The 13,622-nt window shown below is 40.5% G+C and overlaps 1 long non-coding RNA gene across 1 annotated transcript in view; it reads right to left on the bottom strand.

The window, feature by feature from the left end:
• The window catches only part of LOC132023937 (uncharacterized), a 229,596-nt gene extending 217,040 nt beyond the window's left edge, over nucleotides 1-12,556 (bottom strand). The window contains exon 1 of the long non-coding RNA XR_009406099.1: nucleotides 12,428-12,556. This is a non-coding gene — a long non-coding RNA (uncharacterized LOC132023937). The remainder of the gene's footprint in view (nucleotides 1-12,427) is intronic.
• Nucleotides 12,557-13,622: the final 1,066 nt, after the last annotated feature.

Genomic DNA, 13,622 nt, shown 5'->3' with positions numbered 1-13,622 from the left:
TGTGGATGAACAAATGAGGAAATGAAGCCCAGGCTACATGGATGCATGAGCTGAACTTAGGGGAGTCACTGAAGCAGGACTAGAGTTAGCAGGAAGTAGAGCAGGGGTGATTTAACGAGAAATGGGCTGTGTTCAGAAATAAGTATTCCACTATTTATCACTGTCTTTTTTTTTTTTAAGACTTTTTAAAAATTTATTTGATAGACAGAGATCCCAAGTAGGCAAAGAGGCACAGAGAGAGAGAGAGAGGAAGGGAAGCAGGATCCCCACCAAGCAGAGAGCCTGATGCAGGGCTCGATCCCAGAACCCTGGGATCATGACCTGAGCCGAAGGCAGAGGCTTTAACCCACTGAGCCACTCAGGAACCCCTATTTATCACTGTCTTAAAAATCTTTCCTCAGAGTCATTTTTAAGAATATTTTATATATATATATATATATATATATATATATATATATATATATATAATGTATTTTATATATAATATAAATATAATAAAATACCTTATAATACCTTATACCAATATAATAAAATACCTTAATGAGAGGTATTTGAGTTAACTTTTTTTTTTCTTTTGGCAGAATTTCATCATTGGAGTGACTTCTACTGATAAAAGCTAGAGAACTTCAGAGAATTTATCCCACAACAGGCATACAGGAAGATGAAAGAGGAATGGGGGCCAGGTTTTGCAATGTTGGTAGAACCCACATCAATGAATTTTATTCCGCAATGAAAACTCACAAGCTCATACAGAAAAGAGACATTAAATTTATCTTTTTCTTCCTCATGAGAGCACAGGAGCCTACCCTACCCACAGCAGAAGTGACTTCCCCAAGACCAGGTCACTCATGAGTTCTTGTTCTGCATTTCCATAAACAGATAATATTTTCTTCCCCACCTACTAAATATTTTTTTTAACTGATTGGTAGCTCGAGACCCATTTTCCCAGTATCACTTTATAGCAGGCCTTTGCACCAACTCTTGGCTGAAGAATAAACTTACTTTCCCTTCTGATGGGTACAGTCGTCCAGGCTCTGCTCCCATGAAGAAGAGCTGGCACTAAAAAATGGGGCCAGGGTCGGGGGGTGACAGGCACTGGGTAGGCAAGAGAAGGCAGCCGAGGGTGCTGCAGGGAGACTGAACTAATTCAAAACCTCTTATCTGATCATTCTTCTGACGCTTGTGCCCAAACTTCATCATGGGAGTGTGTGTGCACACGTGCACACATACACACATCTATATCTATTTATCTATGCAGAAAGAGAGAGAGATTTTTATGAACTCACCTAACATAGAGATGAAGCCTAGAAGAGAATGTGTAAGAATACAAAAAATACAAAAACCAAAAAACAACCGTGGAATTGAGGGGAAAAAAAAATACATGGGGCATTGTAAATCTATTTAAAAACAAATTCTAAATGTCACACTATCTATCATCCTCTAACGGATCTCCTGCTGTGTCCTGCACGGTCTCCTTCCTGCTTCGGCCCCATGCTAGCTGGCATGGGCCATGCAAGAATATCTGTGTGTATTTTTCCACCGGCAGCCCTGAACAAATGACTGCGCTGGTTAATTTCCCAGTTTGCATTTTAGAATGAAGGAAGAGTGTGTCTTTGGCAGCAGGGGATTAAGCCCACACCCTTGTTGGCCCTGACAGCCTCTTGGATCTCTGTCGCTCTCAGCTCGGATGTTTTCTTGGGCTGCTGTCCTTCCTGTGGCGGTCAGCGTCCACAGACCCTATCCTTCCTGTGCATTGTCACACCTGCTTTCTGCAAAGCATCAGGAATTCATTCGGACTAATGCAAGAGCATCTGAGGGCAGCTTTTAGTGGATCGCTTGGACAAACAAAATAGCAAAGGGCTGGCCAGTGAAACTGCAAGTAGCCTTGACCGAGTGAGAGGTCTACAGGAAGACGGTTGGGCAGGGGCTTGAGAGGAGTGTCCTTTCCCTAGGAGAGCATCCTACAAATTTCGGCCATTCATTCCTGGGCCAAACCATTCTGTTAAAGGGGAGAAGAGGGAGGGAGGTGGGAGACAGAAACATCATTCCAGAACCATCAGGGAGGTCGGTTATCATGGTCACTCATCATCTATATGATCTTCTAGGCATGGTTCCACAAAGTCTAGAACCATATTGAAGCATAAACAGTAAAATCAGAAGTTATCACACAGACGCCTTATTAAAACTCAAAGTAGATGTACAATCTATTCAAAGGATAGAAGTCATTACTTTCTTAGATTTAAAAAAAAGAGAGAGAGAGAGGAGTATAAGGGCTCCTATGATTATGCTTTTTGACACAGACTTTGTTTTTATCTCTGGCCCTTGTCTGATGAAAAGTGGCTGGGGTTTGGGATTTGCAAAGGAGAAGCTTTCTGAGAAGGAAGAAGGCACAAGCAGGCATCAGTAACAGATAGAGGGGACCAGCACAGGCCTGCCCATTGCAGCCCAAGACCTCTAACAAGACCCCATATAACAGGCAAAGCTTTAATAAGAAGCACCTTGTTTTCACTGTGCTAGAGGGGAACAGAGATGAGAAGTTCACTGAATACTGTTTTCTTAGCTCCACACTTTCCACGGGGCCATCATTCCCTCCCTCTAGCCTCTCCAATGCAAGTCTCTGTTTGGGGATTTGAAGGGGCAGCGGCATACAGTCTTAATATTCTTTATTAAAAATCAACTAAAAACACAAAAGGAGAGGCAGCCTGAAGAGCTTCCTCATGGCAGGGGGCCCATCTCTTGGGAAAAAAATGACCATCTATTGCTTTGTCTTGTGTCTTCCCCATTAGAGGCTCCTGGAGTGCTCCCTGGCATCATCTGTAATCACACATCCTCAGCAGAACTCTGAAAGAGTGATTCTTTTCTTTAATGAAAAAGATTGAGGCCACTGGGGAGGGGAGGGGAGGGCAGGGGCAGGGTGGAGAAGGGAAGAGAGGGAGAAGCCAGTATGTGAGTTTGACAAGGAGATAGAATATTCTTAAACTTCGTGTCACATATACATACGTGGAACAACTTAGCCCATGAACGTTTTAATTCTGTACTTTCAAAGACGTTTCCCCGAGAACACTAGGTAAATATATTTCCATTTCTGGTGAGCTTTCTGTATAACAGCATGTTAGTAAACTGGATTTCCAAATTGCTTACATTAGGGGACAAAGCTTCTCCCACAGATGACATTTTGAAAGGGACTTTGCAAACATCTCTGTCTTCTGTGTTCATTATATATCTATAATATCTAGCAGTGGAGGACTTGGGGAGTTAATCACTGCTAATAACGGTAAAGTGGTAATTCAACATAAGTAATCTGTTCTTTTCTCCAATGTCTCCTTCTCAGCTCCAGATTCATTATATGAAATGGGCTAATCCCTTCTACCCCTGGGCCTGAGCCCTGTTTATTCATTTATTCATTTAATGCATATTTATGAACAGGTCCTGAGTAGTCAATTGTGAACAAAACAGAAATGGATGTTAACTTCATCAAGTTTATATCTGAGTTGGGAAGACAGGCAATAAAAAAATAAATGAGCGTAAATGAGTATGTATATGCTGTGATAGGTTTCACAAGGGAAAAGGACCAGGTGTCATAAGAAAGACAAACAGGAACAGAGATAACTATTACAGATTTTGGAGGGGTGGGGGTCAGACAAGTCTCTCTGGAGAATGGAAAAGAGCCAGAGGGAAAGTATTCTAGATAGAGACAAAGCAGGTATGGAAAGATCCCAGGTCTGGCTTTCCTCTTGTTCTGGTATTTTCCCCTTCCTACTTTGCTTTTCGTCTTCCCTTCCTGATGGCCAAAAAGGACTGGACTTAGCTCTGGAAACCAGCAGCATGTATGGGCTCTACTTCTTCCCTGCAGAGTCCTCTGCTGGTCCCTCTGTATCCATCTGCTTCCACACGGTCTCCTTGACTGGACTTTATTGTGTCCCTAATGGTTCTGTTCCCAATTTCAACATGTAGATTTCTTCCCCCACACCATCAAGTGAATCCCTTATACCAGTGGGTGCTCTACAATTTAACTCAGCTCTGACATGATTTACTTACCTGGAGATAGCATCAGATGCCACAGGTTAAGGGCCCACTCCTAGAAGACTGTTCTCACTTAACACACCAACTGCAAATCCAGCTTATTCCCTGTAATCCTAACAGGCTATCAATCAGAGATTCCCAGGACTCCCACCTTGGGTTGAATTAATTTGGTACAGTGGCCCAAAGAACTCATAGAAATGTTTTACTTACTAGATTACTGGTTTATTACAAAAGGATACAACTCAGGAACAGACAGATGGAAGAGATGCATGTGGGAAAGGAAGCAAAGCTTACATGCCCTTTCTAGGCAAGCCACTCTTTTTGAATCTCTACCTGTTCACCAACCCAGAAGCTCTTTGAAGCCCATCTGTTGGGGATTTTTATGGAGGCTTCATTACATAAGGATCCCTGATCATATCATTAGCTATTGGCGACTGAACCCAATTTCTAGCCCCTCTGCATTCCCTGGACATTTAGTCATTTGTACCCTCATTCCACTAACAGGACCTACCTAGTGTCCAATTATGCCCATTAAGACAACAAATACCGTTTCTTTAAATCAAGTCAGAGTGACAGAGTGTTTATGAGCATAGGCTCTAGAGCCTGGCTTCTGACTTTGAATACCGGCTCAGCTATTAATTGGCTGTGTGACCTTAGGAAAAATGTAACTTTTTTCTCCCTTCATTTTCTCAACTGTAAAATGGGGTTATAGTGTTAACCTCACGGAGCAGTTAGAAGGATCAAAAAAAAAAATACACATAAAATACTTAAAATGGTACATGGAACACTGAAAATATTATCTAAAGCTGCAAAGGAAATAAATTGGTAACTGGTTATGACACCCAGCATATATATTAGAAGGCTTAGCCCAAGAAGCATAAAATACTAGACTGTAAATACCAAAACTCTAGACATAAGATTAGAATTGGTCCACATTAAAGCTGAAGTGTTAACGAATTTTGTGCCATAAATTTCCTTACATTTTTCCTTTTTTTTTAAAAAAGATTGTATTTATTTATTTGAGAGAGAGGGAGTACATGTGTGAGAGTGTGAGAGAGCATGAGCAGGAGGGATGGGTAGAGGGAAAGAGAGAAACAGACTCTCTGCTGAGCAGGACCTGATCAAGACCTGAGCCAAAAGCAGATGCTTCACTGACTGAGCCACCCAGGTGCCCTTCCTGATGTATTTTTTCCTAATCTGAAGCAGGAGTAATATCACTTTGTATGGCAGGGCTGAACAGGGGCCAGCTGTCCTTGATTTCTGGAAAGGAGATATGTGGGGGTCCGACAAACTAAGTAGATGATTTTTTCCATCGTGGGCTCTAACTGTACCCTGTTTTCCTTTCACTGTCCACTGACACATTTGGGCTGGAAGATCCCTTATGCAGTTCTAGATACTCCATAATGCCAAATTTCTGTGCTTACAGATTTGAATAATTCAAACATGAAATGGTTGCTTCCTGAAAGGACCTCATTTATCTCTTAAAGATGCACGACAGAAACATACAAGAATCTTAATAGCAACATCTGACAATAAAGCACAACTCTATATGAATTTATTACATGAACAACAAGTGGATCCTACTGTGACATGGGAAGTCTTCTTGCAGGACGTGGAAATTAGATCAAGGCATAAAAGCCATAAGTTTAGGCTATTTGCTTTCCCAAAAGCACACTGCCAGTTTGAAATGCTGCTAGCATAGAAACACGATCGCCAACTCCAGCCAGCTACAGATTCCTGTCATTAGTAATAAATGACCATGGCAATCTTAGAAACGAATAGCATCCAGCGTTATAAAATGGCTCTATTCCCGATGATGTTTGTTTATGGGCAGCAATTAGAGCCCAGCTGCTATAGGGGGACACTCATATCCCCAGCTGGACTTCAGGAAATGTGGCCTTTCATGAAAGAGACCAAGAAATTGGACTGGATTTATATGCACTAAAAGAAGTGTACCTTGCAAAGATGTGTCAAAAATGCTGTATAAAATCACAAGTCCCCTCTGGCTCATCCTGACACCCCAATCGTACCAGCCTGAGTAGTGGCGAACTTCATTTATTTAACAAAAGAGGACCTGTCCAGGGACTGCCACAGGCTACAAAAGAAAAGCAACAAGAACTTACATTTGGATTTTAGACCCAAACCTCTCTCTTCAAGGAGCTTCAATTTCCAGATCCTTGATCCAATAAGGAATTGATACAGTCTAAGGTCATGGGGATAGCAAAGGGAGAGGGAAAGCTGGTATCAAATGGGAGGAGGAAGCCACAGGAGAAAACTAGTGGAAAGTTATGTGGGAAGTAAATGTAACTCCAAAGATGCATTCCTGAATAAGAGTAGGGTGGTTTTGTCCCAGAGAATGTGCAGGCTGCATTTCTAATATCAGTGCTATTTTTATCCTATATCCATTCCTCTGATCTCAGGTTCTGGTACCCCTTGACCTGGAAGGATGTGGGGTGTATTTGTAGTTGGCATGTGAAGAGATTTGTCATTGGATGGAAGGCAGGATCCATTGGGAAGACTTTCTCCTTATGTTTCATTTTCCAAAAAACCCTTACTCATTCAGAAGATTATCCTAAGTGTCCCAGACTGAGGTCATTTTAAAGACCTCCTGGGCCTCTCAATTAATGGTTTCATTAATTTGCTTTTTGGCCTCAAGAGCTATTTGATTTGATGATTGATAAAGGTGGATTTGAGAACAGAAGGGTGACTTCTTTGGGGGAACTGTGCCTGGTGAAGCAGATTCCTTCACCACATCAAAAACTAATGATGTATTGTATGGTGACTAAAATAACATAACAAAAAAAATATTTTAAAAAAGGGAAGAAAATAACTAGAAGCCATATTTCTTGCAAACTGAATTCAGGGACCTGGAATTGTGTCCACCCCTGAGAGAGTTCAAACAGCTGAGAGGAAAGAGTTCTATTATCTCTGAATCAGGACTCTCAGTATTCATGACATCCAAGTGACATATTTTCTTAACAGCTGGAACTACCCATTTTTTAAAAATTGTTTCTTAGAAAAGCAGCAAAATCAAATTCAAGTAAGTAGTTAATTGCAACATTCATTTAAAAGCATCCCTCTGTCTTTAGGACTGAAGGAAACACATCATTCCATTGTCACCTTCTTTGTGATACTAGACTGGAGGCCCCTGACCTCCCCTTACCCAGAACCAGAAGGCAGGCAGCCCGGGCTCCTGCAATAGAGAACGGACCCACACACTGGACAGGATCACACTTATTGTACTGAATTACACTTAGCGGTCCCCACAGCAGCCTTTAAAACTCTTTTTTTTTTTTTCCTGATAGCATAACCTATGAAAGTGCCCCAATAGCATAAGTATATTAACTGCATGTATGCACCAAAGGAGATAACATTTCAAATAATAGGCCAAACTATCTAGCTTTATCACGTGTAACATACCTTTTGAAATTAAAAGCAAGATTATCCCTTAAATGCTTGGGAAGCCACAGTTAATCCTCATCTTCATGAGGAAACATGAAAGGACACTCTTAACCAACACTGGCTCAAGGTTTCAGGAGTCATTATTTTGAGGGGTAAATTTGGTGCTCCCATAGTGAGACGAATCCACATCACTATTCTAGATGGTTTCCACTGGTCATAGCAAAAAGGCATTTTTTTCCCACCATAGCATGTCTGCGTTGTTCTTTTCAGTATCAAATCCACTGAAGATTCTGAACAGTGTTGCCTCAGCATTGAGGAACTGGAAACTGCAAACCATAGTTTGTGGCCACAGATCTCAAACACACAGATGATAATACTGATGGTGTGATTTTTTGGTTGTAGAGTATTTCTAAGTGGGTATCATTGTCTTTGCACAATAGTAAACCAGCGTGTTCTGTTTCCCAATAAGCCTATAGCTTGTTTTCCCATGTTTAGGAAAAAACATGGGGCAATCTACCTGAAAGACAAGGAAGCCTAGTGCTGAATGCTAAATGAGGAATTCACTTCTCATTTGTAGGCCATTCTGATTCTGATTATCATGTCAGAATCAGAACAGAGTGGGGTGAAGGAAGACATCTCATATGATCTGTAGCATGCTAGAACTTCACAGCTAACTTATTAAATCACAAAACACACTGGTCTAATTTTGATCAGATATTTCTGATTTGTTGATATAAGACCCTGCCTTTCTCAAGCAGGTGTGAGTTAAAATTTTCTTGCCGATCTTATTTCTTTAGAGATTTATTTATTTAAGGGGAGCCAGGCAGAAGGAGAGAATCTCAGACTCCCCACAGAGCACAGAGCCTGATGTAGGGCTCGATCCTACAACCCATGAAATTATGACCTGAGCCAAAACCAAGAGTTGGACGTTCAACAAATTGAGCCACGTAGGTGCCCTAAGACTTTCTTGCTAATTTTAAAGTAAGCTTCTACATGTATCTGATAAAATGATTTAATCTATTTATCTATCTACACACATACATACACACACAAACACACTTCAAAATATGTGCCCAAACTTACAGTTGGATCATTTAAAACTGAACTCTGAAAATGTTTTAAATGTGCCTGGAATTTAATTTGTAGGTATGATTCAGTGATGACATTGAAAGGTCAATGCCTTTGAAAACAGAGTTTATTACTTACAATGCCCAAGAGGAGGAAGTATACCACACCATACAGAGCCATATGGAGAAGCACCAGCTCACCAGGAGACAGAAGGAATGAGGGGAAAGCTTGGGGGGAGCCATTATTACTAAAGTGGAGGGAAAGTGTGGGGCAGGGACATCTCTTATGAGGCAGGAAGAAAAATACAGATGTTAAGGTTTGTTGTGAGGGTATTAAATAAGATTTTTGTGTACCTATCAAAGCACAGGGATGGCACAGCTATGAAAAAACTTTGGTTATTAGTTTGGCCCATGCCTCCAAGATGCCAAATAATCAATTACAGAATATTAATAATTCCACAACAATGTAGACTAACACTCATCAACTTACATGTCTTTTCTATTTAACAATAAGTAGCCTTTAAAGTATTTGAAATAATGTTTATGAAATATTACCAAATTTCATATAGATACTTTGGAAGAACTTTGAAATTTTCTTCAAAACCTTGGTTTTCTCCAACCGCACTAACAAAATTACATTTCACTTTTTTTTCTTTCCTTTAATGCATGAGTAAATAATCAGTATTTTTCCCTCTCAGATAGCATTCTATTTCATCCTTATTCCTAATCTGGTTAATTAACTATCAAATGTACAATTTTGAACCATGTAACCTTATTTTACAGCAGTTACAGTATGTATTTTGGTAGAAAGCCATTCACCTTTTAAAAACTTCACTCAAGGCTAACCAGATACTATTCAACACATAAAAGATCATTTGCTTCCATTAAGGTTGGGAATGGGCTCTCGTTACTCTTAAACTGCTGTTTGTTGGTGTTGCGCATACAGGAGAGAGAGAGAGAATTTAAAGGGTTCAATTAGTATTCTGTGATAATCTGCTCATCACACCGAAACAGCACCTAAGCAGAGGGCTTGACATTCAGAATCAATACTGTGCTGAACATTTACGTGTCACAGCAAATATCAATAGGCCCAAAGTCGTTCATGTGCTGGGCAAAGTCTGACTGGCAATGCAACCAGAATGGCCAATGTATTTTCAAGTTCCTCCCACCAGATCTTTCCCCTCATTCACAGCCAGACATTGGAATACCACAGGGTCAACACACATAGAGACCCACATCGGTTCAGTTCACTTGATCTTCCTAGGAGGGCAGCAGTTCACCCCCTGTCACACCGGACTTAAACTCAAGTTACCAGTTTATGGATCTGACATTCCCATCCAAGCACACAGGCTTCTCCTCTTTAAGTTTATGCTTTTATTTATGATGTGATAACATAAGAAATTTTAAAAAATAGCATTTAAACTAACTGAACATAAACAATATCCATAATTTGACCAATGTGATGTGTACATGACTTTTTTAGACTGAGCAGATATTGCCAAAATAACCTTATCACATAACCATTTTCTTCTGGTGATGGAGAATAGGGTTGTGTTCAGGACAGTGAAGGTGACTAGGATAGGATGATCTGAAGTGCTAACACCTCCATGAATTCCCTATTTAAACTCTGAGCCTTAGTTTCCTTCTTGGACAAGGGAAGAAAATTATCCATGTTTTACCTATCTTGTAGTAATTAGATGAGATCATTAGAAGGAGCTATGCAAATATTCCATGTTATTAGCCGTGTCTCTCCCTTTGTTGTAAGGTTTGGATTTAATTTAATTTATTTTGCTATCTAATCATTTGTTGTAAGGTTTGGATTTAATTTAATTTATTTTGCTATCTAATCATTATTTTAAAGTGGTGTAGTTAAATTTGGCCAAACAGCTTGTTTGATTTATTTATTTATTTATTTATTTATTTATTTATTTATTTTTAAAAGATTTTATGTATTTGTTTTTTTTTTAAGATCTATTTATTTATTTATTTGACAGACAGAAATCACAAGTAGGCAGAGAGGCAGGCAGAGAGAGAGGAGGAAGCAGGCTCCCTGCTGAGCAGAGAGCCTGATTCGGGGCTCCATCCCAGCACCCTGGGATCATGACCTGAGCCGAAGGCAAAGGCTTAACCCCCTGAGCCACCCAGATACCCCTGGCCAAACAGCTTGTTATCAACTAAAGAACAGTTATTTGTATTCACTACTTCTTGTTTTAAGTAGATTGTCTCTACAGATACTCTTTTTTTTTTTAATTTTTAATTTTTAATTTTTTTCAAGGCGCCTCTGCCTTTGGCTCAGGTCATGATCCCAGGGTCCTGGGATCAAGCTCTGTGTCGGGCTCTCCACTCAGCGGGGAGCCAGCTTCCTCCTCTCTCTCTGCCTGTCTCTCTGCCTACTTGTGATCTCTATCAAATAAATAAATAAAATCTATAATTTTTTTTATTTTTTATTAACATATAATATTAGCCCCAGTGGTAAAGGTCTTCTACAGATATTCTTAATAATCTTTTTTTTTAAGATTTTATTTATTTGACAGAGAGAGAGATCACAAGTATGCAGAGAGGCAGGCAGAGAAAGAGAGGAGGAAGCAGGCTCCCTGCAGAGCAGAGAGCCCAATGCGGGGCTCGATCCCAGGACCCTGAGACCATGACCTGAGCCGAAGGCAGAGGCTTTAACCCACTGAGCCACCCAGGTGCCCCCAGATATTCTTAAAACAGTTCATTTAAAGATTGGTCTTTCAATGTTCAGTAACATTGATGAACAGAGATAATCCCTCACACCATAGTCTTAATTTTTCTCAAAATTCAAGTATCAAACAACAACAACAAAAAATCAAGGATATACTGACCAGGTGTTAGACATCAGAAACAAAGTCCGGCAATCCCAGGAGACCAAGGCTTCTGCATTCAGACACTTCCCACCCAACAGCTGAGTCAAAACAAAGTTCTATTGGTGGTGTTAGAGGATTATGGAGGTGGGCATTAGCATTCACTTTTTTCAAATTTGTATTCTTACTATTCAGTAAATACCCACTGTGTGTAAGCTCACTTGTAATAATGGAGAATATAAAAATGACTAAGGCACAACCCCTTGTGAAAAAGCATCTGTGAAACAACATTACAGACTGTGAAAAATTCCCTAGACCTCTCTCAACAAGGTCTTCAGTCTGGACTTGTCCCACAATAGTATTCTGAGTCTCAACCACCTGTAGTAGGGTCATTAGTGCCCCCTCCCCAGCAAAAATTGCATATAGCCAGAACCTACCAATGTGACCTTAGGTAGAAACAGGACCTTTGCAGATACAGTGATGCTAAGATGAAGTCAAGTTGGATTAGAGTACATGGTCTTACGAGAGGGAAATTTAGAAACAGGAGAAACATGGGGGAGAAGGCCATGTGCAGATAGAAATGGAGACCAGAGAAATGGACCTGTAAGCTAAGGAATGTCAAGGACTGCCGGCAAACACCAGAAGCTATGAAGAGGAAGGAAAGATTCTTTCCCAGACTCTTCAGAGGAAGGACTGCCTTGCCAACAACTTGAGTTTAGACTTCTAGCCTCCAGAACTGTGAGAAAATAAATATCTATTGTTTTAAGCTACCCAGTTTATACTATTTTGTTAGGACAGCCCCAGAAAACTCATATACTAAGGACATTAAGACCTGCTATTTCTCCTTTAGAGCAAATGTCATTTAGATAGTGAGGGAAATTGATTCAACAGATATCAATATAGTATAAAATAGGATTGAGTGCCAAAAGGATTAGAAAGGAATAGAGAGATCAGAGGACAAGGAAATTACAGAACGGAATACTTGATTAAAGTTAATTTCTTAGGGTTAATTATGTAACACTTAATCTAACTTACTTTACTGAGAAAGTCCTGAATAAATGTCACTTGAGCACTGACAACATTAATATTCTCTTTAGGGATTCTACTCACTGGGACACTCCGTGCGGCTGGCCTTGCCTCACTTTCCCATCACACTTTTCTTTCCCAGCTTCCACCAAGAGGGTCTGTCAGTCTCCCAAGATCCCAGCCTCAGCCCACAGCCATATCTGATCAGTCTGAAGGCAGGATAACTCCATCATTTGCTACAATTTATAAAGGGAGAGAAGAGGGGAGAGGAAGTCAAGTTGTCTAAAATGTCAGGCATCACAGTAATTACTTTTACATATATAGATGAAATCACTTGTTCATTCAACACTCATAGATATCTTGTCTGTTTTTATTAAGTATCTCTTAAGTGCCTAGCATTAAACCAATTTGGGGGGATTCTCAGTTGGACAAGAGAGTAGCAATCCCTGTCCCCTTTACCATTGATCGTCTTTTTTGCCTGATTTGGGGAGTTACACCTTCATCTGCCTGCTGGGTTCCTGTGTTGCCTCGAAGCCTCACCTGACACCAGGCCCAACTTCTGTCAGCATTTCAAGTTCCGTAAAGCACCTTCACTGACCTGCCTCTCTTAAATGTGTCCAGTTGACCAGTTTCGGCTCCTCCTTGACCACTCATATCACTCCACAGTTTCCCCTGTTGTCTTTGATAAGGCCTCATCTCCACTGTTACCAAAGTCAAGCCTAGAACCTTGTAATGGCTGAGGATCTTTGGCTAGCATCCGCCAACTTTCCTTCCCTAGAGCCTCATTCTCCCCCTAATATGTCGCATTCCCCTAAATCATTTATTCAATCTGTCAGAGAGGCATTGACTATTTACGTAGAACTGACTATCCGCCTGAAACTACTCTCAAGACATGGTGCTAACCATGATAGCTACAGTTTTTCTGTCATGGAGCTCAGGTTCTACATTAATAGGCCAAAAGAAAGAAAAAGAACAACAGCAACAACAAAAATCCAAGTGGTACACAGGTAAATAAAACTCTGCCCGGACCAAGACAACATGTCTGGAAAACAAAACAAACCAAATTCAGGGTGATGAAAGAGGAGGTTGAGTAAGACCTTCCTAAGGAGATGTCATTCAAATCAATATTAAAACCACCACCACCACCTCTACCACAAGAAAAACTAGCCCTATGATTATGGGTAAAAGCACACAAGGCCCAGCAAAGAGCTTGTGCAAAAATCCTGAAGAACACCACCACATGTTATGTTCCAAAAACAGAAGACATACAGGCAAAGCA

Source organism: Mustela nigripes, chromosome 8 (genome assembly GCF_022355385.1).
Source record: "Mustela nigripes isolate SB6536 chromosome 8, MUSNIG.SB6536, whole genome shotgun sequence".
Lineage (NCBI taxonomy): Eukaryota > Metazoa > Chordata > Mammalia > Carnivora > Mustelidae > Mustela > Mustela nigripes.
The sequence above is the reverse complement of the archived record's forward strand: the minus strand, read 5'-3'. Positions and strand labels throughout refer to the sequence as shown.